The 27,129-nt window shown below is 46.1% G+C and overlaps 11 non-coding genes and 1 pseudogene across 11 annotated transcripts; all 12 read right to left on the reverse strand.

Annotated features, from left to right (window-relative positions):
* Positions 1 to 5,377: 5,377 nt before the first annotated feature.
* On the reverse strand, positions 5,378 to 5,568 carry LOC142731692 (U2 spliceosomal RNA). Its single transcript, XR_012879108.1, has one exon. It is a non-coding gene; the product is annotated as a U2 spliceosomal RNA (small nuclear RNA).
* A 1,286-nt stretch (positions 5,569 to 6,854) lies between these two features.
* Positions 6,855 to 7,045, reverse strand: LOC142731693 (U2 spliceosomal RNA). Its single transcript, XR_012879109.1, has one exon. It is a non-coding gene; the product is annotated as a U2 spliceosomal RNA (small nuclear RNA).
* A 1,283-nt stretch (positions 7,046 to 8,328) lies between these two features.
* Positions 8,329 to 8,519, reverse strand: LOC142731695 (U2 spliceosomal RNA). The gene has a single exon (XR_012879110.1). It is a non-coding gene; the product is annotated as a U2 spliceosomal RNA (small nuclear RNA).
* Positions 8,520 to 9,799: 1,280 nt separating this feature from the next.
* Positions 9,800 to 9,990, reverse strand: LOC142731696 (U2 spliceosomal RNA). Its single transcript, XR_012879111.1, has one exon. It is a non-coding gene; the product is annotated as a U2 spliceosomal RNA (small nuclear RNA).
* A 1,282-nt stretch (positions 9,991 to 11,272) lies between these two features.
* LOC142731697 (U2 spliceosomal RNA) lies at positions 11,273 to 11,463 on the reverse strand. The gene has a single exon (XR_012879112.1). It is a non-coding gene; the product is annotated as a U2 spliceosomal RNA (small nuclear RNA).
* A 1,282-nt stretch (positions 11,464 to 12,745) lies between these two features.
* Positions 12,746 to 12,936, reverse strand: LOC142731698 (U2 spliceosomal RNA). The gene has a single exon (XR_012879113.1). It is a non-coding gene; the product is annotated as a U2 spliceosomal RNA (small nuclear RNA).
* Positions 12,937 to 14,218: 1,282 nt separating this feature from the next.
* On the reverse strand, positions 14,219 to 14,409 carry LOC142731699 (U2 spliceosomal RNA). Its single transcript, XR_012879114.1, has one exon. It is a non-coding gene; the product is annotated as a U2 spliceosomal RNA (small nuclear RNA).
* Positions 14,410 to 15,691: 1,282 nt separating this feature from the next.
* On the reverse strand, positions 15,692 to 15,882 carry LOC142731700 (U2 spliceosomal RNA). Its single transcript, XR_012879115.1, has one exon. It is a non-coding gene; the product is annotated as a U2 spliceosomal RNA (small nuclear RNA).
* A 1,282-nt stretch (positions 15,883 to 17,164) lies between these two features.
* LOC142731701 (U2 spliceosomal RNA) lies at positions 17,165 to 17,355 on the reverse strand. The gene has a single exon (XR_012879116.1). It is a non-coding gene; the product is annotated as a U2 spliceosomal RNA (small nuclear RNA).
* Positions 17,356 to 18,637: 1,282 nt separating this feature from the next.
* On the reverse strand, positions 18,638 to 18,828 carry LOC142731702 (U2 spliceosomal RNA). The gene has a single exon (XR_012879117.1). It is a non-coding gene; the product is annotated as a U2 spliceosomal RNA (small nuclear RNA).
* Positions 18,829 to 20,114: 1,286 nt separating this feature from the next.
* On the reverse strand, positions 20,115 to 20,305 carry LOC142731704 (U2 spliceosomal RNA). Its single transcript, XR_012879119.1, has one exon. It is a non-coding gene; the product is annotated as a U2 spliceosomal RNA (small nuclear RNA).
* Positions 20,306 to 21,587: 1,282 nt separating this feature from the next.
* LOC142731713 (U2 spliceosomal RNA) lies at positions 21,588 to 21,792 on the reverse strand (annotated as a pseudogene).
* Positions 21,793 to 27,129: the final 5,337 nt, after the last annotated feature.

A 27,129-nucleotide genomic window follows, 5' to 3' on the forward strand; every position in this document is an offset into this window, starting at 1 on the left:
TTTGTGCCACCAAGTCCCAACTGATAAAACCATTGTTTGACTCATTGAAGGAGACCCCTAAAATCTGTACAGACTCCGACACAGGGACTGGAATGTCCTGTAAAATCATATTGCCAATATTTAAAATATTACTTTTATTAAAATTGACTTTAAAACCGGAGGAGCAGCAAAATTGGTATATCTGTTGTAATGCTTTTTGCAGTGACGGGGCGTCCCTGCACAGGACCGCGACATCATCCATGTACCCCACTACTTTTGCCTCTAGTCCCCCCCCGCCCGGCAGGGGGACTCCACATATCTGCTTGTCATTCCTCAATCTGCAGAGTAGAGGCTCGATCGCACATATAAAAAGTAGTGGGGACAAGGGACACCCCTGCTTCACTCCGGAGTTTAAAAGGACATCCTGTGTCTTAAAACCCTTTACTAAAATCTTGCTCGTAGAATTTTCATAAAAGGCCTTCAGAGACTGTAAAAAGCCTTCTGGTATACCCATCTTTTCTAAAACCTTAAAAAGATAAAAATGTGATACTCTATCAAAGGCTTTCTCGAAATCTATGGATAAAACCGCCAATCTGCCTTTTCTCTCCTTCGTATCACCAATAGCATCTTTTAAAAGGTTTAAATTGTCCCATATGCTCCTCCCAGGTATCCCACAGACTTGGTTGGAGTGGACGATTTTCTCTATAACAGCCTTTAGCCTATTCGCGCAAATCTTGGCCATTATTTTGTAGTCTGTGTTCAGTAAGGTGATAGGCCTCCAGTTTTTAATATCTGTTTTGTCCCCCTTTTTATAAAGCAGGGACACCTCACCTTTCTTCCAGGACCCCGGGAGGGCTTTTGTTCTAAAAACTTGAGTAAAAAGGGAATAGAGATCCTCTTTTAAAACTCCATAAAATGTGACATAAAACTCTATGGGTATACCATCAGGGCCAGGGACTTTACCTGTTTTAAAACTCTTGATGGTATCTAAAATCTCCTGTTCCGTAATATCCTGTAATAAAAAATCTTTGGAGACAGGATTTAAAACAGCGTCAACCTCCTTCAATGAGTCGTTCATCAAATCAACATTAACAAGCTTTATATTAAAAAGATCCGCATAAAATCTGTGTACCTTTTTTAAAATATTGTCAGTGTTTGTATCTCCATCAACATTGTCTAACAGGGTATGCTTATCGTTAATTTTCTTAAAAAAGTACCTGGAGCAGGTCTCATTTTCCTCGAGGTGTTTCATTTTTGAACGAAAGACAATTTCCTTACCTCTCTGCTCCAGGCACTGGGAGATCTCCTTCCTAATCTCCATAATCTCCTCCTCCACCTGCATACCCTGTTCTCTGAACTTGTATTGGGTCTGCAGACGGGTATTCAAATTAGCAAAAAAATCCTGTTTTTCTTTTGCTTTTCTCCTTCCGATTTTTATGAAAAAGTCTCTTATTTTTATTTTTATTTTCTCCCACCATGAGACTATGGACATATTTGGATGTCTTACCCGTCTGCAGCCCTTATAAAAGGTAATAAAATCAGATAAAATTTGCGGATCATCTAAAAGGGAAACGTTCATTTTCCAGGCTTTTTTGACAGTATTTTTCCCAATATCATTTTTAACTTTAAAATACAATAATTTATGATCAGATAAAACATTGGGATTAAGATCACATTTAAAAGGCAGTACTTGATAAGAGCAGAATATAAAATCGATCCTGGAGCTACAGTTCACATTGCTCCAGGTGACGCCGGCCTCTGCAGATAAATTGCTGTTACATTTCTTAAAAACATCAGTAAGTTTAAAATCAGTAACTATATCTTTTAATAATGAGGAGGTTTTGTCATAATTCCTGCTTACTGAGTTAGAGAACCGGCGTTCCCCCTTTAAAATACAATTAAAATCACCCGCTAAAACAAGTGGCTCTGAATCGTTTAAAAAAAGGGGTAAAATCTCTAGCATTCTAGCTCTTTCATTCTTGTCCGAGGACCCATAAAAATTTAAAAACTGCCATCTAATACCGTCTATAAAAGCTTTGACCAATAAAATTCTACCTGGTAAAATTTCATTAAAACTGTCAATTAAAACGTTCCCTTTAAATAAAATGGCGACACCTGCGGCTCTGGAATCGTTAGACCCGGACCACACTGAAGGTCCGAGTCTCCAGTCTTCCTTATATTTGTTGTAGTTCGTGCGATGTGGGATACAGCATTCCTGTAGGAAAAAAACGGTGGCGGAAAAAATAGAAAGATAGTCAAACAGGGCAGCTCTTCTCGTCTTAGAATGCACGCTCCTAACATTTAAGGAAATGCCACCTAACTCTGCCATGAGGAAAAGGGAAAAGAGACAGTCTTATGTAATCTTACCCGAGGTGGCCTCAGCAGTCCTCGGCGTTACCAGAGACCTCACTCGAACTCTCATCGCCCTCCGACTTCAAACCGACTGTATAACTTGAGGAGATTGGAGAGGAACTCATGTCAGACAGCTGACCCCCCGCCATACCTGAGGCACTTATCGCAAATGGGTCCCAGATGGACTCCACGGGCAAGGTTTCTGGAGCATATTGTATGGCAGCCTCCTCCCCTACGATAGGGGCAGGAAACGCACTCGCGGCCGTTTCCGGGACTTCTGTCACCTCAGAGGTAGCTATGCTTGTCTCCCCCAACTGGCGAGAAGGGGGGAGACCTTCAGCTGGTGCTTCCGGGGGCGCGTCAACTGGTTTCCCTGCTTTCGCTCTAGCAGGTACTCCCATCGGCACCCCCGCTGCCACCTCTGAGTACGCCCTACGCCTTTTAGTCCTTGCTGCCGCTCCGCCCGGGTCCTCTGCCTCAGGTACAGGCTGACCCAGCACCTCCTGCGGCCCAGGCGGATCAGCTTCATCCGAACTACCCATCTCCTCCGTTTCCTGAGGGGGCTTTTTCGTCCGCTGATCACTGGCTCTTCTCTTAAACCGCCTTTGCTCCTTTGGGTCACCTGTTTGGGGGGGTCTGCTGGAGGTGTCCATGTCATCTGCCTCTTCACCTCTTGGTTCCTCTCCTTGTGCGGGGGGCGATCTGGCCTGCTGGCTGCTCTGGACGCCTCGGCCGGACCTCGGGTTGTTCCGATCTGTGGGGACAAGTAGCATATAGATGACCAACTCGGCTGCAAAAACGACACCTTTTCCCAGAGGGCAAGTTTTGGCCTCGTGCTCAGAGCTGCCACAGTTCCTACAGGTGCTTTCGCAGAACTCTTTGGTGTGACCGTACTTTTGACATTTTCTACAGAATGGAGGCATTCCTGTATAAAAAAGATCTCCTGCCATATCACCTAATTTAAAGCGTGCTGGCGGCAACATTATCCCCCCTGCTGTATTGGCATCTCTATAACAAGTTACTAAAAATCTCCACTTTGACGTCCAAACTCCAACTTCGTTCATTATTTTGCCAATACATTTTACACTTTTGAAATAGGGGGATAAAAAAGGACATCACATCTTTTAAATCAGCAAACGGGCAGTACATTTTTATCACAATCATCTTAGTGATGTCCAACACATGTTCGTAAAATTCAATACCGTCCAGTCTCGGATCGTTTTTTACCATGTATGCCGCCAGCAGATCTTGGAACACTCCATTCTGTACAAAAGTTATGTCGTATGTTCTTCTCCTAGGATAGTCTTGTACCGCCAATATCTCCCGCTTCTGAATGTTGAAAATGCCAACAAGCACGGTCTCCACCAAGAACTTCAGGCCGCAGGTCGTCGCCTTCTCTTCTGATACAATTACACGGATTGTATTCTTTATCCGGGCATACGCCGGTATCTCACCAGGACTTTCGTCCATGGTGAGGGGTTTTCAAGGAAAGTTACGCCACCCGTTGGTGACGTAACGTCTACGCAGCTTTTCCCCTTTTCGGCCGAAGCCTACACGGGGGATATGTGGATCGCAACTCGTTGCTCAGGACTAAGCCTCTCTCCCAAATAGCAGCACGGGGGTGAAGTCCAGGCGAACCTGGACGATCCCCCGAGGCCGAGAGAGAGGGTACCTGAGCACCTCCTAACCAAGACCAGGCAGCACTGACTACAAGTAATCAGAACTACACTTGATCTCAGCCAGAAGGCCGAGAAGCGATAACCCGAGCGGCCCTTTGCCTTGCCCGAGCCTGTCCCATACTGCTGTTCACCCCTTGCAGCGATTCAGCCTACTCCTAGGCAATTCCATGGGGCCCTGCAGGCTCACACACATTTACAGCTACTAAGCGGGAGGTGAATAAAGGCCGGAGAGGAAGCCAGACAGGATTTGCTTCTTTTGCTTGCACCACAATGCAGTGCTGAAAGAGGAGGAATCTACATAAAAACGCCTTCCTGGCAACGCCCAAATGCCCTCCTGCCATGCAGATAAACACTGGCAGCGGCAGCAAGTGCATGCCCACAGCCACCCCTTGTTCCTTCACACCTTGTATCAGCTTTAATCCAGTCCTGTGCTGCCTGCTGAGCAGCACTGAACAACACTGCCTGGGCCCAGGCTTTTATCTCTGAGGCAGGCCCCATTATGATGTCAGAAAGCTGGCTCTGGAATCCTGAGGGCTCCACTATGACACGTGCAAAGTTCCGTCTGAACTTTATATAAGACTGTGAGGCTCAGTCAGTCACTCAGTGTTGCCTGAGAGGGCAACACTGCAACAGCCGGCCGCCAGGCTGTCTTTTTTTTTGCACATTTATTTGCCTCCAGGAGGCCACAAGAGGGAGACAAGGGACTGCAAAATGGAAAATAGGCATCCACCAACTTTACAGACAACTTCTCTTTGCTCCTACAACCTCCATCCTTGCACAGTTTGTTATTCTTCCAGGTAACATAGTAACAAATCCAAATTGCTGCTCTCTTTGTAGGCAAGCAAGGGTTTGTTGCAACTGCAATTCTTACTTCTTCTTGAAATGTAGGGACGACAGTACATTCCATCACATCCACCTAGTGTACACAGGTAGGTCCATTGTGGCGGGTAGGCGGCTGGCTGCTTTAATGGCTGTTTGCTGTTCCCCTACTCCACTCCACTCCACTATTGACTGTGGTGCTGCATCAATCAGTGGCTGGCTCAGGTGCAGCTCTTTAACTTACCTAGGAGGGAGGGAGGGAGGGAGGGCGGAGAGAAGACAAGGAAGGTGAATGAGCTGTTCCAATGTGAAATGCCGGAAACACAGAAACACAGAAGACACACACACACACACACACAACAAGAGGTGGCAATGTATTCATTAATTGCATTTAATAAATGAGCTCATTATCACACATGACTGTACAAATGCATTGTCCAACAGGTGTTGAAATAATGGGATTAAAAGGGGAGATCCCTTCAGAAAGACAGAAACAATGGCAAAGAGAAAAAACACTTTTGGAATCTGATTTTAGTCAACACATAAGGGAAGGGTGCACCGGTCCTGGAAATACTGCAATACCAGGTCAATGCGTGGAGTGGACAGAGCAAGCTCTATTTCCATCTCCCTGTTCTAAAAATCCATTTAATATATGGTCCCCAGATAGGGGACGTATCAGATATTAAACTGATAAGAACAGATACTACACTTGATCTTAGCCAAAAGGCCGAGAAGCGATAACCCGAGCGGCCCTTGCCTTGCCCGAGCCTGTCCCATACTGCTGTTCACCCCTTGCAGCGATTCAGCCTACTCCTAGGCAATTCCATGGGGCCCTGCAGGCTCACACACATTTACAGCTACTAAGCGGGAGGTGAATAAAGGCCGGAGAGGAAGCCAGACAGGATTTGCTTCTTTTGCTTGCACCACAATGCAGTGCTGAAAGAGGAGGAATCTACATAAAAACGCCTTCCTGGCAACGCCCAAATGCCCTCCTGCCATGCAGATAAACACTGGCAGCGGCAGCAAGTGCATGCCCACAGCCACCCCTTGTTCCTTCACACCTTGTATCAGCTTTAATCCAGTCCTGTGCTGCCTGCTGAGCAGCACTGAACAACACTGCCTGGGCCCAGGCTTTTATCTCTGAGGCAGGCCCCATTATGATGTCAGAAAGCTGGCTCTGGAATCCTGAGGGCTCCACTATGACACGTGCAAAGTTCCGTCTGAACTTTATATAAGACTGTGAGGCTCAGTCAGTCACTCAGTGTTGCCTGAGAGGGCAACACTGCAACAGCCGGCCGCCAGGCTGTCTTTTTTTTGCACATTTATTTGCCTCCAGGAGGCCACAAGAGGGAGACAAGGGACTGCAAAATGGAAAATAGGCATCCACCAACTTTACAGACAACTTCTCTTTGCTCCTACAACCTCCATCCTTGCACAGTTTGTTATTCTTCCAGGTAACATAGTAACAAATCCAAATTGCTGCTCTCTTTGTAGGCAAGCAAGGGTTTGTTGCAACTGCAATTCTTACTTCTTCTTGAAATGTAGGGACGACAGTACATTCCATCACATCCACCTAGTGTACACAGGTAGGTCCATTGTGGCGGGTAGGCGGCTGGCTGCTTTAATGGCTGTTTGCTGTTCCCCTACTCCACTCCACTCCACTATTTGACTGTGGTGCTGCATCAATCAGTGGCTGGCTCAGGTGCAGCTCTTTAACTTACCTAGGAGGGAGGGAGGGAGGGAGGGCGGAGAGAAGACAAGGAAGGTGAATGAGCTGTTCCAATGTGAAATGCCGGAAACACAGAAACACAGAAGACACACACACACACACACACAACAAGAGGTGGCAATGTATTCATTAATTGCATTTAATAAATGAGCTCATTATCACACATGACTGTACAAATGCATTGTCCAACAGGTGTTGAAATAATGGGATTAAAAGGGGAGATCCCTTCAGAAAGACAGAAACAATGGCAAAGAGAAAAAACACTTTTGGAATCTGATTTTAGTCAACACATAAGGGAAGGGTGCACCGGTCCTGGAAATACTGCAATACCAGGTCAATGCGTGGAGTGGACAGAGCAAGCTCTATTTCCATCTCCCTGTTCTAAAAATCCATTTAATATATGGTCCCCAGATAGGGGACGTATCAGATATTAAACTGATAAGAACAGATACTACACTTGATCTTAGCCAAAAGGCCGAGAAGCGATAACCCGAGCGGCCCTTGCCTTGCCCGAGCCTGTCCCATACTGCTGTTCACCCCTTGCAGCGATTCAGCCTACTCCTAGGCAATTCCATGGGGCCCTGCAGGCTCACACACATTTACAGCTACTAAGCGGGAGGTGAATAAAGGCCGGAGAGGAAGCCAGACAGGATTTGCTTCTTTTGCTTGCACCACAATGCAGTGCTGAAAGAGGAGGAATCTACATAAAAACGCCTTCCTGGCAACGCCCAAATGCCCTCCTGCCATGCAGATAAACACTGGCAGCGGCAGCAAGTGCATGCCCACAGCCACCCCTTGTTCCTTCACACCTTGTATCAGCTTTAATCCAGTCCTGTGCTGCCTGCTGAGCAGCACTGAACAACACTGCCTGGGCCCAGGCTTTTATCTCTGAGGCAGGCCCCATTATGATGTCAGAAAGCTGGCTCTGGAATCCTGAGGGCTCCACTATGACACGTGCAAAGTTCCGTCTGAACTTTATATAAGACTGTGAGGCTCAGTCAGTCACTCAGTGTTGCCTGAGAGGGCAACACTGCAACAGCCGGCCGCCAGGCTGTCTTTTTTTTGCACATTTATTTGCCTCCAGGAGGCCACAAGAGGGAGACAAGGGACTGCAAAATGGAAAATAGGCATCCACCAACTTTACAGACAACTTCTCTTTGCTCCTACAACCTCCATCCTTGCACAGTTTGTTATTCTTCCAGGTAACATAGTAACAAATCCAAATTGCTGCTCTCTTTGTAGGCAAGCAAGGGTTTGTTGCAACTGCAATTCTTACTTCTTCTTGAAATGTAGGGACGACAGTACATTCCATCACATCCACCTAGTGTACACAGGTAGGTCCATTGTGGCGGGTAGGCGGCTGGCTGCTTTAATGGCTGTTTGCTGTTCCCCTACTCCACTCCACTCCACTATTTGACTGTGGTGCTGCATCAATCAGTGGCTGGCTCAGGTGCAGCTCTTTAACTTACCTAGGGAGGGAGGGAGGGAGGGCGGAGAGAAGACAAGGAAGGTGAATGAGCTGTTCCAATGTGAAATGCCGGAAACACAGAAACACAGAAGACACACACACACACACACACAACAAGAGGTGGCAATGTATTCATTAATTGCATTTAATAAATGAGCTCATTATCACACATGACTGTACAAATGCATTGTCCAACAGGTGTTGAAATAATGGGATTAAAAGGGGAGATCCCTTCAGAAAGACAGAAACAATGGCAAAGAGAAAAAACACTTTTGGAATCTGATTTTAGTCAACACATAAGGGAAGGGTGCACCGGTCCTGGAAATACTGCAATACCAGGTCAATGCGTGGAGTGGACAGAGCAAGCTCTATTTCCATCTCCCTGTTCTAAAAATCCATTTAATATATGGTCCCCAGATAGGGGACGTATCAGATATTAAACTGATAAGAACAGATACTACACTTGATCTTAGCCAAAAGGCCGAGAAGCGATAACCCGAGCGGCCCTTGCCTTGCCCGAGCCTGTCCCATACTGCTGTTCACCCCTTGCAGCGATTCAGCCTACTCCTAGGCAATTCCATGGGGCCCTGCAGGCTCACACACATTTACAGCTACTAAGCGGGAGGTGAATAAAGGCCGGAGAGGAAGCCAGACAGGATTTGCTTCTTTTGCTTGCACCACAATGCAGTGCTGAAAGAGGAGGAATCTACATAAAAACGCCTTCCTGGCAACGCCCAAATGCCCTCCTGCCATGCAGATAAACACTGGCAGCGGCAGCAAGTGCATGCCCACAGCCACCCCTTGTTCCTTCACACCTTGTATCAGCTTTAATCCAGTCCTGTGCTGCCTGCTGAGCAGCACTGAACAACACTGCCTGGGCCCAGGCTTTTATCTCTGAGGCAGGCCCCATTATGATGTCAGAAAGCTGGCTCTGGAATCCTGAGGGCTCCACTATGACACGTGCAAAGTTCCGTCTGAACTTTATATAAGACTGTGAGGCTCAGTCAGTCACTCAGTGTTGCCTGAGAGGGCAACACTGCAACAGCCGGCCGCCAGGCTGTCTTTTTTTTGCACATTTATTTGCCTCCAGGAGGCCACAAGAGGGAGACAAGGGACTGCAAAATGGAAAATAGGCATCCACCAACTTTACAGACAACTTCTCTTTGCTCCTACAACCTCCATCCTTGCACAGTTTGTTATTCTTCCAGGTAACATAGTAACAAATCCAAATTGCTGCTCTCTTTGTAGGCAAGCAAGGGTTTGTTGCAACTGCAATTCTTACTTCTTCTTGAAATGTAGGGACGACAGTACATTCCATCACATCCACCTAGTGTACACAGGTAGGTCCATTGTGGCGGGTAGGCGGCTGGCTGCTTTAATGGCTGTTTGCTGTTCCCCTACTCCACTCCACTCCACTATTTGACTGTGGTGCTGCATCAATCAGTGGCTGGCTCAGGTGCAGCTCTTTAACTTACCTAGGAGGGAGGGAGGGAGGGCGGAGAGAAGACAAGGAAGGTGAATGAGCTGTTCCAATGTGAAATGCCGGAAACACAGAAACACAGAAGACACACACACACACACACAACAAGAGGTGGCAATGTATTCATTAATTGCATTTAATAAATGAGCTCATTATCACACATGACTGTACAAATGCATTGTCCAACAGGTGTTGAAATAATGGGATTAAAAGGGGAGATCCCTTCAGAAAGACAGAAACAATGGCAAAGAGAAAAAACACTTTTGGAATCTGATTTTAGTCAACACATAAGGGAAGGGTGCACCGGTCCTGGAAATACTGCAATACCAGGTCAATGCGTGGAGTGGACAGAGCAAGCTCTATTTCCATCTCCCTGTTCTAAAAATCCATTTAATATATGGTCCCCAGATAGGGGACGTATCAGATATTAAACTGATAAGAACAGATACTACACTTGATCTTAGCCAAAAGGCCGAGAAGCGATAACCCGAGCGGCCCTTGCCTTGCCCGAGCCTGTCCCATACTGCTGTTCACCCCTTGCAGCGATTCAGCCTACTCCTAGGCAATTCCATGGGGCCCTGCAGGCTCACACACATTTACAGCTACTAAGCGGGAGGTGAATAAAGGCCGGAGAGGAAGCCAGACAGGATTTGCTTCTTTTGCTTGCACCACAATGCAGTGCTGAAAGAGGAGGAATCTACATAAAAACGCCTTCCTGGCAACGCCCAAATGCCCTCCTGCCATGCAGATAAACACTGGCAGCGGCAGCAAGTGCATGCCCACAGCCACCCCTTGTTCCTTCACACCTTGTATCAGCTTTAATCCAGTCCTGTGCTGCCTGCTGAGCAGCACTGAACAACACTGCCTGGGCCCAGGCTTTTATCTCTGAGGCAGGCCCCATTATGATGTCAGAAAGCTGGCTCTGGAATCCTGAGGGCTCCACTATGACACGTGCAAAGTTCCGTCTGAACTTTATATAAGACTGTGAGGCTCAGTCAGTCACTCAGTGTTGCCTGAGAGGGCAACACTGCAACAGCCGGCCGCCAGGCTGTCTTTTTTTTGCACATTTATTTGCCTCCAGGAGGCCACAAGAGGGAGACAAGGGACTGCAAAATGGAAAATAGGCATCCACCAACTTTACAGACAACTTCTCTTTGCTCCTACAACCTCCATCCTTGCACAGTTTGTTATTCTTCCAGGTAACATAGTAACAAATCCAAATTGCTGCTCTCTTTGTAGGCAAGCAAGGGTTTGTTGCAACTGCAATTCTTACTTCTTCTTGAAATGTAGGGACGACAGTACATTCCATCACATCCACCTAGTGTACACAGGTAGGTCCATTGTGGCGGGTAGGCGGCTGGCTGCTTTAATGGCTGTTTGCTGTTCCCCTACTCCACTCCACTCCACTATTTGACTGTGGTGCTGCATCAATCAGTGGCTGGCTCAGGTGCAGCTCTTTAACTTACCTAGGAGGGAGGGAGGGAGGGCGGAGAGAAGACAAGGAAGGTGAATGAGCTGTTCCAATGTGAAATGCCGGAAACACAGAAACACAGAAGACACACACACACACACACACAACAAGAGGTGGCAATGTATTCATTAATTGCATTTAATAAATGAGCTCATTATCACACATGACTGTACAAATGCATTGTCCAACAGGTGTTGAAATAATGGGATTAAAAGGGGAGATCCCTTCAGAAAGACAGAAACAATGGCAAAGAGAAAAAACACTTTTGGAATCTGATTTTAGTCAACACATAAGGGAAGGGTGCACCGGTCCTGGAAATACTGCAATACCAGGTCAATGCGTGGAGTGGACAGAGCAAGCTCTATTTCCATCTCCCTGTTCTAAAAATCCATTTAATATATGGTCCCCAGATAGGGGACGTATCAGATATTAAACTGATAAGAACAGATACTACACTTGATCTTAGCCAAAAGGCCGAGAAGCGATAACCCGAGCGGCCCTTGCCTTGCCCGAGCCTGTCCCATACTGCTGTTCACCCCTTGCAGCGATTCAGCCTACTCCTAGGCAATTCCATGGGGCCCTGCAGGCTCACACACATTTACAGCTACTAAGCGGGAGGTGAATAAAGGCCGGAGAGGAAGCCAGACAGGATTTGCTTCTTTTGCTTGCACCACAATGCAGTGCTGAAAGAGGAGGAATCTACATAAAAACGCCTTCCTGGCAACGCCCAAATGCCCTCCTGCCATGCAGATAAACACTGGCAGCGGCAGCAAGTGCATGCCCACAGCCACCCCTTGTTCCTTCACACCTTGTATCAGCTTTAATCCAGTCCTGTGCTGCCTGCTGAGCAGCACTGAACAACACTGCCTGGGCCCAGGCTTTTATCTCTGAGGCAGGCCCCATTATGATGTCAGAAAGCTGGCTCTGGAATCCTGAGGGCTCCACTATGACACGTGCAAAGTTCCGTCTGAACTTTATATAAGACTGTGAGGCTCAGTCAGTCACTCAGTGTTGCCTGAGAGGGCAACACTGCAACAGCCGGCCGCCAGGCTGTCTTTTTTTTGCACATTTATTTGCCTCCAGGAGGCCACAAGAGGGAGACAAGGGACTGCAAAATGGAAAATAGGCATCCACCAACTTTACAGACAACTTCTCTTTGCTCCTACAACCTCCATCCTTGCACAGTTTGTTATTCTTCCAGGTAACATAGTAACAAATCCAAATTGCTGCTCTCTTTGTAGGCAAGCAAGGGTTTGTTGCAACTGCAATTCTTACTTCTTCTTGAAATGTAGGGACGACAGTACATTCCATCACATCCACCTAGTGTACACAGGTAGGTCCATTGTGGCGGGTAGGCGGCTGGCTGCTTTAATGGCTGTTTGCTGTTCCCCTACTCCACTCCACTCCACTATTTGACTGTGGTGCTGCATCAATCAGTGGCTGGCTCAGGTGCAGCTCTTTAACTTACCTAGGAGGGAGGGAGGGAGGGCGGAGAGAAGACAAGGAAGGTGAATGAGCTGTTCCAATGTGAAATGCCGGAAACACAGAAACACAGAAGACACACACACACACACACACAACAAGAGGTGGCAATGTATTCATTAATTGCATTTAATAAATGAGCTCATTATCACACATGACTGTACAAATGCATTGTCCAACAGGTGTTGAAATAATGGGATTAAAAGGGGAGATCCCTTCAGAAAGACAGAAACAATGGCAAAGAGAAAAAACACTTTTGGAATCTGATTTTAGTCAACACATAAGGGAAGGGTGCACCGGTCCTGGAAATACTGCAATACCAGGTCAATGCGTGGAGTGGACAGAGCAAGCTCTATTTCCATCTCCCTGTTCTAAAAATCCATTTAATATATGGTCCCCAGATAGGGGACGTATCAGATATTAAACTGATAAGAACAGATACTACACTTGATCTTAGCCAAAAGGCCGAGAAGCGATAACCCGAGCGGCCCTTGCCTTGCCCGAGCCTGTCCCATACTGCTGTTCACCCCTTGCAGCGATTCAGCCTACTCCTAGGCAATTCCATGGGGCCCTGCAGGCTCACACACATTTACAGCTACTAAGCGGGAGGTGAATAAAGGCCGGAGAGGAAGCCAGACAGGATTTGCTTCTTTTGCTTGCACCACAATGCAGTGCTGAAAGAGGAGGAATCTACATAAAAACGCCTTCCTGGCAACGCCCAAATGCCCTCCTGCCATGCAGATAAACACTGGCAGCGGCAGCAAGTGCATGCCCACAGCCACCCCTTGTTCCTTCACACCTTGTATCAGCTTTAATCCAGTCCTGTGCTGCCTGCTGAGCAGCACTGAACAACACTGCCTGGGCCCAGGCTTTTATCTCTGAGGCAGGCCCCATTATGATGTCAGAAAGCTGGCTCTGGAATCCTGAGGGCTCCACTATGACACGTGCAAAGTTCCGTCTGAACTTTATATAAGACTGTGAGGCTCAGTCAGTCACTCAGTGTTGCCTGAGAGGGCAACACTGCAACAGCCGGCCGCCAGGCTGTCTTTTTTTTGCACATTTATTTGCCTCCAGGAGGCCACAAGAGGGAGACAAGGGACTGCAAAATGGAAAATAGGCATCCACCAACTTTACAGACAACTTCTCTTTGCTCCTACAACCTCCATCCTTGCACAGTTTGTTATTCTTCCAGGTAACATAGTAACAAATCCAAATTGCTGCTCTCTTTGTAGGCAAGCAAGGGTTTGTTGCAACTGCAATTCTTACTTCTTCTTGAAATGTAGGGACGACAGTACATTCCATCACATCCACCTAGTGTACACAGGTAGGTCCATTGTGGCGGGTAGGCGGCTGGCTGCTTTAATGGCTGTTTGCTGTTCCCCTACTCCACTCCACTCCACTATTTGACTGTGGTGCTGCATCAATCAGTGGCTGGCTCAGGTGCAGCTCTTTAACTTACCTAGGAGGGAGGGAGGGAGGGCGGAGAGAAGACAAGGAAGGTGAATGAGCTGTTCCAATGTGAAATGCCGGAAACACAGAAACACAGAAGACACACACACACACACACACAACAAGAGGTGGCAATGTATTCATTAATTGCATTTAATAAATGAGCTCATTATCACACATGACTGTACAAATGCATTGTCCAACAGGTGTTGAAATAATGGGATTAAAAGGGGAGATCCCTTCAGAAAGACAGAAACAATGGCAAAGAGAAAAAACACTTTTGGAATCTGATTTTAGTCAACACATAAGGGAAGGGTGCACCGGTCCTGGAAATACTGCAATACCAGGTCAATGCGTGGAGTGGACAGAGCAAGCTCTATTTCCATCTCCCTGTTCTAAAAATCCATTTAATATATGGTCCCCAGATAGGGGACGTATCAGATATTAAACTGATAAGAACAGATACTACACTTGATCTTAGCCAAAAGGCCGAGAAGCGATAACCCGAGCGGCCCTTGCCTTGCCCGAGCCTGTCCCATACTGCTGTTCACCCCTTGCAGCGATTCAGCCTACTCCTAGGCAATTCCATGGGGCCCTGCAGGCTCACACACATTTACAGCTACTAAGCGGGAGGTGAATAAAGGCCGGAGAGGAAGCCAGACAGGATTTGCTTCTTTTGCTTGCACCACAATGCAGTGCTGAAAGAGGAGGAATCTACATAAAAACGCCTTCCTGGCAACGCCCAAATGCCCTCCTGCCATGCAGATAAACACTGGCAGCGGCAGCAAGTGCATGCCCACAGCCACCCCTTGTTCCTTCACACCTTGTATCAGCTTTAATCCAGTCCTGTGCTGCCTGCTGAGCAGCACTGAACAACACTGCCTGGGCCCAGGCTTTTATCTCTGAGGCAGGCCCCATTATGATGTCAGAAAGCTGGCTCTGGAATCCTGAGGGCTCCACTATGACACGTGCAAAGTTCCGTCTGAACTTTATATAAGACTGTGAGGCTCAGTCAGTCACTCAGTGTTGCCTGAGAGGGCAACACTGCAACAGCCGGCCGCCAGGCTGTCTTTTTTTTGCACATTTATTTGCCTCCAGGAGGCCACAAGAGGGAGACAAGGGACTGCAAAATGGAAAATAGGCATCCACCAACTTTACAGACAACTTCTCTTTGCTCCTACAACCTCCATCCTTGCACAGTTTGTTATTCTTCCAGGTAACATAGTAACAAATCCAAATTGCTGCTCTCTTTGTAGGCAAGCAAGGGTTTGTTGCAACTGCAATTCTTACTTCTTCTTGAAATGTAGGGACGACAGTACATTCCATCACATCCACCTAGTGTACACAGGTAGGTCCATTGTGGCGGGTAGGCGGCTGGCTGCTTTAATGGCTGTTTGCTGTTCCCCTACTCCACTCCACTCCACTATTTGACTGTGGTGCTGCATCAATCAGTGGCTGGCTCAGGTGCAGCTCTTTAACTTACCTAGGAGGGAGGGAGGGAGGGCGGAGAGAAGACAAGGAAGGTGAATGAGCTGTTCCAATGTGAAATGCCGGAAACACAGAAACACAGAAGACACACACACACACACACACAACAAGAGGTGGCAATGTATTCATTAATTGCATTTAATAAATGAGCTCATTATCACACATGACTGTACAAATGCATTGTCCAACAGGTGTTGAAATAATGGGATTAAAAGGGGAGATCCCTTCAGAAAGACAGAAACAATGGCAAAGAGAAAAAACACTTTTGGAATCTGATTTTAGTCAACACATAAGGGAAGGGTGCACCGGTCCTGGAAATACTGCAATACCAGGTCAATGCGTGGAGTGGACAGAGCAAGCTCTATTTCCATCTCCCTGTTCTAAAAATCCATTTAATATATGGTCCCCAGATAGGGGACGTATCAGATATTAAACTGATAAGAACAGATACTACACTTGATCTTAGCCAAAAGGCCGAGAAGCGATAACCCGAGCGGCCCTTGCCTTGCCCGAGCCTGTCCCATACTGCTGTTCACCCCTTGCAGCGATTCAGCCTACTCCTAGGCAATTCCATGGGGCCCTGCAGGCTCACACACATTTACAGCTACTAAGCGGGAGGTGAATAAAGGCCGGAGAGGAAGCCAGACAGGATTTGCTTCTTTTGCTTGCACCACAATGCAGTGCTGAAAGAGGAGGAATCTACATAAAAACGCCTTCCTGGCAACGCCCAAATGCCCTCCTGCCATGCAGATAAACACTGGCAGCGGCAGCAAGTGCATGCCCACAGCCACCCCTTGTTCCTTCACACCTTGTATCAGCTTTAATCCAGTCCTGTGCTGCCTGCTGAGCAGCACTGAACAACACTGCCTGGGCCCAGGCTTTTATCTCTGAGGCAGGCCCCATTATGATGTCAGAAAGCTGGCTCTGGAATCCTGAGGGCTCCACTATGACACGTGCAAAGTTCCGTCTGAACTTTATATAAGACTGTGAGGCTCAGTCAGTCACTCAGTGTTGCCTGAGAGGGCAACACTGCAACAGCCGGCCGCCAGGCTGTCTTTTTTTTGCACATTTATTTGCCTCCAGGAGGCCACAAGAGGGAGACAAGGGACTGCAAAATGGAAAATAGGCATCCACCAACTTTACAGACAACTTCTCTTTGCTCCTACAACCTCCATCCTTGCACAGTTTGTTATTCTTCCAGGTAACATAGTAACAAATCCAAATTGCTGCTCTCTTTGTAGGCAAGCAAGGGTTTGTTGCAACTGCAATTCTTACTTCTTCTTGAAATGTAGGGACGACAGTACATTCCATCACATCCACCTAGTGTACACAGGTAGGTCCATTGTGGCGGGTAGGCGGCTGGCTGCTTTAATGGCTGTTTGCTGTTCCCCTACTCCACTCCACTCCACTATTTGACTGTGGTGCTGCATCAATCAGTGGCTGGCTCAGGTGCAGCTCTTTAACTTACCTAGGAGGGAGGGAGGGAGGGCGGAGAGAAGACAAGGAAGGTGAATGAGCTGTTCCAATGTGAAATGCCGGAAACACAGAAACACAGAAGACACACACACACACACACACAACAAGAGGTGGCAATGTATTCATTAATTGCATTTAATAAATGAGCTCATTATCACACATGACTGTACAAATGCATTGTCCAACAGGTGTTGAAATAATGGGATTAAAAGGGGAGATCCCTTCAGAAAGACAGAAACAATGGCAAAGAGAAAAAACACTTTTGGAATCTGATTTTAGTCAACACATAAGGGAAGGGTGCACCGGTCCTGGAAATACTGCAATACCAGGTCAATGCGTGGAGTGGACAGAGCAAGCTCTATTTCCATCTCCCTGTTCTAAAAATCCATTTAATATATGGTCCCCAGATAGGGGACGTATCAGATATTAAACTGATAAGAACAGATACTACACTTGATCTTAGCCAAAAGGCCGAGAAGCGATAACCCGAGCGGCCCTTGCCTTGCCCGAGCCTGTCCCATACTGCTGTTCACCCCTTGCAGCGATTCAGCCTACTCCTAGGCAATTCCATGGGGCCCTGCAGGCTCACACACATTTACAGCTACTAAGCGGGAGGTGAATAAAGGCCGGAGAGGAAGCCAGACAGGATTTGCTTCTTTTGCTTGCACCACAATGCAGTGCTGAAAGAGGAGGAATCTACATAAAAACGCCTTCCTGGCAACGCCCAAATGCCCTCCTGCCATGCAGATAAACACTGGCAGCGGCAGCAAGTGCATGCCCACAGCCACCCCTTGTTCCTTCACACCTTGTATCAGCTTTAATCCAGTCCTGTGCTGCCTGCTGAGCAGCACTGAACAACACTGCCTGGGCCCAGGCTTTTATCTCTGAGGCAGGCCCCATTATGATGTCAGAAAGCTGGCTCTGGAATCCTGAGGGCTCCACTATGACACGTGCAAAGTTCCGTCTGAACTTTATATAAGACTGTGAGGCTCAGTCAGTCACTCAGTGTTGCCTGAGAGGGCAACACTGCAACAGCCGGCCGCCAGGCTGTCTTTTTTTTGCACATTTATTTGCCTCCAGGAGGCCACAAGAGGGAGACAAGGGACTGCAAAATGGAAAATAGGCATCCACCAACTTTACAGACAACTTCTCTTTGCTCCTACAACCTCCATCCTTGCACAGTTTGTTATTCTTCCAGGTAACATAGTAACAAATCCAAATTGCTGCTCTCTTTGTAGGCAAGCAAGGGTTTGTTGCAACTGCAATTCTTACTTCTTCTTGAAATGTAGGGACGACAGTACATTCCATCACATCCACCTAGTGTACACAGGTAGGTCCATTGTGGCGGGTAGGCGGCTGGCTGCTTTAATGGCTGTTTGCTGTTCCCCTACTCCACTCCACTCCACTATTTGACTGTGGTGCTGCATCAATCAGTGGCTGGCTCAGGTGCAGCTCTTTAACTTACCTAGGAGGGAGGGAGGGAGGGCGGAGAGAAGACAAGGAAGGTGAATGAGCTGTTCCAATGTGAAATGCCGGAAACACAGAAACACAGAAGACACACACACACACACACACAACAAGAGGTGGCAATGTATTCATTAATTGCATTTAATAAATGAGCTCATTATCACACATGACTGTACAAATGCATTGTCCAACAGGTGTTGAAATAATGGGATTAAAAGGGGAGATCCCTTCAGAAAGACAGAAACAATGGCAAAGAGAAAAAACACTTTTGGAATCTGATTTTAGTCAACACATAAGGGAAGGGTGCACCGGTCCTGGAAATACTGCAATACCAGGTCAATGCGTGGAGTGGACAGAGCAAGCTCTATTTCCATCTCCCTGTTCTAAAAATCCATTTAATATATGGTCCCCAGATAGGGGACGTATCAGATATTAAACTGATAAGAACAGATACTACACTTGATCTTAGCCAAAAGGCCGAGAAGCGATAACCCGAGCGGCCCTTGCCTTGCCCGAGCCTGTCCCATACTGCTGTTCACCCCTTGCAGCGATTCAGCCTACTCCTAGGCAATTCCATGGGGCCCTGCAGGCTCACACACATTTACAGCTACTAAGCGGGAGGTGAATAAAGGCCGGAGAGGAAGCCAGACAGGATTTGCTTCTTTTGCTTGCACCACAATGCAGTGCTGAAAGAGGAGGAATCTACATAAAAACGCCTTCCTGGCAACGCCCAAATGCCCTCCTGCCATGCAGATAAACACTGGCAGCGGCAGCAAGTGCATGCCCACAGCCACCCCTTGTTCCTTCACACCTTGTATCAGCTTTAATCCAGTCCTGTGCTGCCTGCTGAGCAGCACTGAACAACACTGCCTGGGCCCAGGCTTTTATCTCTGAGGCAGGCCCCATTATGATGTCAGAAAGCTGGCTCTGGAATCCTGAGGGCTCCACTATGACACGTGCAAAGTTCCGTCTGAACTTTATATAAGACTGTGAGGCTCAGTCAGTCACTCAGTGTTGCCTGAGAGGGCAACACTGCAACAGCCGGCCGCCAGGCTGTCTTTTTTTTGCACATTTATTTGCCTCCAGGAGGCCACAAGAGGGAGACAAGGGACTGCAAAATGGAAAATAGGCATCCACCAACTTTACAGACAACTTCTCTTTGCTCCTACAACCTCCATCCTTGCACAGTTTGTTATTCTTCCAGGTAACATAGTAACAAATCCAAATTGCTGCTCTCTTTGTAGGCAAGCAAGGGTTTGTTGCAACTGCAATTCTTACTTCTTCTTGAAATGTAGGGACGACAGTACATTCCATCACATCCACCTAGTGTACACAGGTAGGTCCATTGTGGCGGGTAGGCGGCTGGCTGCTTTAATGGCTGTTTGCTGTTCCCCTACTCCACTCCACTCCACTATTTGACTGTGGTGCTGCATCAATCAGTGGCTGGCTCAGGTGCAGCTCTTTAACTTACCTAGGAGGGAGGGAGGGAGGGCGGAGAGAAGACAAGGAAGGTGAATGAGCTGTTCCAATGTGAAATGCCGGAAACACAGAAACACAGAAGACACACACACACACACACACACACAACAAGAGGTGGCAATGTATTCATTAATTGCATTTAATAAATGAGCTCATTATCACACATGACTGTACAAATGCATTGTCCAACAGGTGTTGAAATAATGGGATTAAAAGGGGAGATCCCTTCAGAAAGACAGAAACAATGGCAAAGAGAAAAAACACTTTTGGAATCTGATTTTAGTCAACACATAAGGGAAGGGTGCACCGGTCCTGGAAATACTGCAATACCAGGTCAATGCGTGGAGTGGACAGAGCAAGCTCTATTTCCATCTCCCTGTTCTAAAAATCCATTTAATATATGGTCCCCAGATAGGGGACGTATCAGATATTAAACTGATAAGAACAGATACTACACTTGATCTTAGCCAAAAGGCCGAGAAGCGATAACCCGAGCGGCCCTTGCCTTGCCCGAGCCTGTCCCATACTGCTGTTCACCCCTTGCAGCGATTCAGCCTACTCCTAGGCAATTCCATGGGGCCCTGCAGGCTCACACACATTTACAGCTACTAAGCGGGAGGTGAATAAAGGCCGGAGAGGAAGCCAGACAGGATTTGCTTCTTTTGCTTGCACCACAATGCAGTGCTGAAAGAGGAGGAATCTACATAAAAACGCCTTCCTGGCAACGCCCAAATGCCCTCCTGCCATGCAGATAAACACTGGCAGCGGCAGCAAGTGCATGCCCACAGCCACCCCTTGTTCCTTCACACCTTGTATCAGCTTTAATCCAGTCCTGTGCTGCCTGCTGAGCAGCACTGAACAACACTGCCTGGGCCCAGGCTTTTATCTCTGAGGCAGGCCCCATTATGATGTCAGAAAGCTGGCTCTGGAATCCTGAGGGCTCCACTATGACACGTGCAAAGTTCCGTCTGAACTTTATATAAGACTGTGAGGCTCAGTCAGTCACTCAGTGTTGCCTGAGAGGGCAACACTGCAACAGCCGGCCGCCAGGCTGTCTTTTTTTTGCACATTTATTTGCCTCCAGGAGGCCACAAGAGGGAGACAAGGGACTGCAAAATGGAAAATAGGCATCCACCAACTTTACAGACAACTTCTCTTTGCTCCTACAACCTCCATCCTTGCACAGTTTGTTATTCTTCCAGGTAACATAGTAACAAATCCAAATTGCTGCTCTCTTTGTAGGCAAGCAAGGGTTTGTTGCAACTGCAATTCTTACTTCTTCTTGAAATGTAGGGACGACAGTACATTCCATCACATCCACCTAGTGTACACAGGTAGGTCCATTGTGGCGGGTAGGCGGCTGGCTGCTTTAATGGCTGTTTGCTGTTCCCCTACTCCACTCCACTCCACTATTTGACTGTGGTGCTGCATCAATCAGTGGCTGGCTCAGGTGCAGCTCTTTAACTTACCTAGGAGGGAGGGAGGGAGGGCGGAGAGAAGACAAGGAAGGTGAATGAGCTGTTCCAATGTGAAATGCCGGAAACACAGAAACACAGAAGACACACACACACACACACACAACAAGAGGTGGCAATGTATTCATTAATTGCATTTAATAAATGAGCTCATTATCACACATGACTGTACAAATGCATTGTCCAACAGGTGTTGAAATAATGGGATTAAAAGGGGAGATCCCTTCAGAAAGACAGAAACAATGGCAAAGAGAAAAAACACTTTTGGAATCTGATTTTAGTCAACACATAAGGGAAGGGTGCACCGGTCCTGGAAATACTGCAATACCAGGTCAATGCGTGGAGTGGACAGAGCAAGCTCTATTTCCATCTCCCTGTTCTAAAAATCCATTTAATATATGGTCCCCAGATAGGGGACGTATCAGATATTAAACTGATAAGAACAGATTTTTTTTTTTTTTTTTTTTTTTTTTTTTTTTTTTTTTTTTTATTAAACCATTCAGGTTTTTTTGAATAAAACCGAGAACTGTAGTTGTTCAAACCACCTCTCTATTTTTCAAAAAATCTCATCACTCTGGTTCATTATTTTATTTTTCCATCAAATACAAGATAAATCAAACAAAATTCCTCAAACTAAATACCTCCATTTTAACATTCGCCATATCCCTTCCGCATCCATACCTCTTTCTAGATCCCATTTATAATAAAAATACAATTTAGCCAATACCATACTAACCACATCCTCCATCTCAAATACTTCTCTTTTATACACATTCAAATTCCTCGTATTCCACAATACCTCTTTCACACAAGTCAAAAAAATCCACAACACTCTATCCTTTTCACTACCCAAACTACACAAACCAAACAAGACAATTTCATACGTCAAACTCTTCAAACCAGTCAATTCTTCGCACAACCCACTCAACTTTTTCCAAACATCCTTTGCATGCTTACACGACCAAAACACATGACTCACATCCTCATCATCCCCACAACCTTCTCTCGGACACCTTTCAGATGCAACCAAACCTCTTCTTTTCTGAACACTCCTTACAGGCAACACTCCATGTACCGACATCCATAATAAATCTTTCTGCTTATTTGACACATCATACGTAACAATCTTCTTCCACACAGACTTAGACTCCATCGAATTCAAACCATTTACAGAACACATCACATTATTCATACACATACTTCTCACAACATTCTTTTCTCTCAAAAATCTCTCCATTCTTACATCCTCTAGCTGGAACTTTTTGATAAATTTTTCTACATACAAATACCACCCCGTGCACTGGAAAGCAATTGGTTTACATAAATTTCGTTTTTCCCAACTTAGACGCTGAATCACCGTTCCAGCTAGATATTTAGACATTCTGGAAGCCTTGGATTCCTTAAATAAAAGCTCTACAAAAAAACGTACACAATTAATTCCAATGAAAATCTCCAAATTTGGGAAATCAAGGCCTCCATTACGTCTGCTTTTCATTAGAATTTCTCTCCTTGCCTTCTCAATCCCGCTCCCCCATAGAAAAAGGAACAAAACTCTATTAACTTTTTTTAACATAGCAACAGCAGGAGGAAAAACCAGAGCAACATATAAAATCATAGGTAGAATAATACTTTTGACAATTAAAACCTTCCCCGAAAAAGAAAGATCCCTCATTCTCCACATTTCCAACTTTCGCACAATCCTACCACCTAACTCATCCCAACTTTCTTTCCCTTTCAGCTCATCATCAAACACAATACCCAAAATTTTCACACCATTCACCTGTTCCATATCAGAATCACACACTCGCTCATTACTGAAAAAAATTTTAAATTTGCTCTTACCCCAATTTATTTTAAAAGCAGACGCAATACAAAACATATTTACAATCAACTTCACTCTGGACATATCATACACTGAATCACACAATACACAAATATCATCCATATATCCCAAAGCTTTCACACGCTTTCCATCACACCCGGGCACCACCAAACCTTTCACAACCTTATCATTTCTAATCATTTGCAACAATGGTTCAATCGCACAAATAAAAAGGATGGGAGACAACGGACAACCCTGTCGCACACCAGACCTAATACTAAATGATTCTGAAAAAAACCCATTCACCTGCACACAACTCTTTGCATTCGCGTATAATTTCTTCAACAAACTCCCAAACTGAACCGGAAAACCCATTCTCTCTAACACTTTGAACAAAAACACATGCGCCACACGATCAAACGCTTTCTCAAAATCTAACGCACACACAATCACCTTCTTATTCCGACCCTTACAATCCTCAAGCATGTCCCGCACCAACGCCACGTTCTCATGCAATTTCCTTTTCGGTACCGCACATACCTGATCCTCATCAATTACACACCCAATCACATCTCTCATACGATTCGCAATCAGCTTGGCAAAAATTTTATAATCCGTATTCAGCAAAGTAATTGGTCGCCAATTTTCTAACCGTCTCTTATCTCCTTTTTTATGCAACAGAACTACCATACCCTTCTTCATCACATCACACATATTCGTCCCAGAAAACAACACTCTCATAACATCAATAACATCCTTCCCAATTATATCCCAATATTTCCCATAGAAATCAGCTGGTATTCCATCGATCCCTGGAGACTTATTTTTGGCCATACTTCCCACCACATCCTTTACTTCACCATCCATAATCTCACCAAGCAAAAGCTCACATTCACTTTCAGGAACAAAATTACACACAATATCCAAAAACTCATCATCGTCACCCAGATCACACTTCGTCACATCATACAGTTGTTTATAAAAATCAGACACCACATCAATCACATCCTTACCAAACACCTCTTTATCATCCTTATCCAATAACACATTCATACCACTTTTCCCACCACACATTTTTTTAAAGAAAAATCTAGTGCACTTCTCGTGATTATCTCTAACCTCCACCTTAGACCTAAATATTATTTCTTTCCCTTTCTCTCGGAACCACTCCTTAATATCTTTTTTTGTTTTTTCCAAATCGTGTCTTACATCCATACCCAAATTTTTACATTGTTGAAGGAACGTCATCCGCATATTAAAGCGTGAATATTGCAATCTTTTCCTTCTCGCTCTTCTATACCCTATCTGTCTAAAAAACCCACCAATCTTTTTTTTTCACCCATACCCACCATTCACACACATTAGAGAAAGAACTTTTCTTCCTAACCCAAAACCCATATTTTTTCCCAAACCTAGTTTTTACCCTTTCATCACTCAGAAAACTAACATTCATCTTCCATACCCCTCTACCATAAAAGAAATTATTTATAACAAAAACCCCCAACAAACACTCGTGATCTGAAAACCACACTCTCTCCTGCGCATAATCTACACATTTCATTGCTGAAATAGAAAAAAAGAAAAAGTCCAGACGAGAATCCGTTCTTCCGTCATCGGCATGGTACGTAAATGGACCTGGTTTCCTGGTGACAGCGTCCTGCAAAGCAAAGTCCTGCAAAATTTGATTCCACAAACTTCCGGTAGCGTCCACATTAGACTCTGTGGATCCAGCTCGGGCCTGCTTCTCCAGGATACAGTTAATATCACCGACAATAATAACAGGAACTTTACCATGTAGAAAAAATTTTAAACTATCAAAAAGTGCCAACCTATCAGATTTCACAGCATGGCCATAGATATTGATAAGCCTAAACTGCCATCCCTTATAGGATAGTAACACACAGACACATCTTCCTTCCTGAATGATCTGAGTCTGTTTGATGACAAACTCATTATTTTTGAAGAGAATACCAATTCCATCATTCCTATTTGTGGAAGAAAAGGACCAAATTGCTTCCCCAAACTTCCATTCTTCTTTCCTAGGCATTTTTGATAAACCACATTCTTGTACGCAAACAATGTCACTGCCCTTAGAGGCCAAAAAGTCCAGGACTGCAGCACGCTTGTGAGCAGAGGAGAACACCCGTACATTTTGTGAGACAATCTTTAATCTCAAAGACATGCGGGCATAGTATGGTTAGTGGAAAAGCAAGCCATGAAATAGCCAGAACATATCACGTCCCAGGGAAATACATTGCTCTTTCCAGATTTGCCACATTGACTTCACTGAGGAAACCTTCCCCAGGAGAGCTGGGTACTTCTGAGGCCACCTCAGATGACTTAGGGCTACAACTAGAGTCACTGTCCAGCAATGAGAAAGGATTTGCATGAGCAGAATCTTCCAACAAACCAATCTTCAGTCTCTTCACCGCCTTTCCAGATTTCCCCCTTTTTGAGACAACTTTGTGGAAAATTTCCGCACTAGTGGCACTAGGCATCCTGGCCTCCTTCTCGTCCTCCTCCGATATTGACCACTCCACTTTAGCTGAGTCTTCCGTTTTTGACTCTGGGCTAGAGAAAGACAAAATTTGCATACTTGCATCATTATCAGGGTATGCACACCCACTAGGTGGCGCTGTGTCTTCACCTTCCATAGGTATAACCACAGGTGTCTCATCAACAGTTGGCTCTGCAGGAGGGACCACACCCAACTCCATGCTGTCAGTATGTGAGGTTAGAACCTCTCCTAATCCAGCTTTCCCAGGGTCCTGAGAAGCAGCCACAGAAACACTGCCAGCAGGCTCTGAAATTACATCAGAAGAGGCAGCAAGGGAACTTGTTGTTCTCACCTGTCTGCCCCATGTCCTTCTCTCTTGCCCTAAGAAGGGAAACACCTTTGGGCATTTTCTACAGGTATGACCAGGCAAACCACAAATATCACACCTGGATGGGGAAATGCATGCACTAACCTCATGTCCTGTTTCCTTGCAATTTCTGCAAACCTTGCCTTTACATGCATCTTTAGTATGCCCGTAGGAAAAACATGATCTGCAAAATGATGGCATATCTTGGTAGTAAAGATATCCCTTGTTCCCACCAATGGAAAAATTAGCAGGAGGATTCATCACTCCTCCAATACAGCTGGAGTCAGGTTTCAGCCTGACCCAGTACTTGATATCACCATTGAAAACTCCCCATAGGTTCTTCTGCTCCACACCTCCTCTAACATGGGTACAGTAGTGAGCTAAAAAGGCCCTGACCAGCCTTCTATCCAGAAATGGGTTATACATGTGGATGGTAATACATTTCTCCACTGCTGAGAAAAGAGGTAGCACTTCAATAGATTTTAAAGCCTCATGCATATGTTTCTCCTTGAGCAACTGAAAAACATTTAGACAGTAGGCGGCCTCAAAAAAGGATACGTCATACGTAGCAATATTGCTGAAAGCTTGGATACAGAATACCTCTACCAATGTGACTCCAGCCAGGTCCAGAAGGATGTTCTCAATGATGTGCCCAGTATCCACTTCTTCTCTCCTCTGCTCATTCACCACAAAACGAATTGTATTCCGCACAGCTGCCATCTTGATGAGGAATGCCCAACGGCACGATGATCGCTCCCAAAAACGTCGGAGAGGACTCCACGAAAGACCGAACCCCCGGCCCAGACCAGGCAATAAACCTGATCTGAGCCAAAAGGCCGAGAAGCGATAACCCGAGCGGCCCTTGCCTTGCCCGAGCCTGTCCCATACTGCTGTTCACCCCTTGCAGCGATTCAGCCTACTCCTAGGCAATTCCATGGGGCCCTGCAGGCTCACACACATTTACAGCTACTAAGCGGGAGGTGAATAAAGGCCGGAGAGGAAGCCAGACAGGATTTGCTTCTTTTGCTTGCACCACAATGCAGTGCTGAAAGAGGAGGAATCTACATAAAAACGCCTTCCTGGCAACGCCCAAATGCCCTCCTGCCATGCAGATAAACACTGGCAGCGGCAGCAAGTGCATGCCCACAGC

This window comes from Rhinoderma darwinii, unplaced genomic scaffold (genome assembly GCF_050947455.1).
Source record: "Rhinoderma darwinii isolate aRhiDar2 unplaced genomic scaffold, aRhiDar2.hap1 Scaffold_854, whole genome shotgun sequence".
Taxonomy (NCBI): domain Eukaryota; kingdom Metazoa; phylum Chordata; class Amphibia; order Anura; family Rhinodermatidae; genus Rhinoderma; species Rhinoderma darwinii.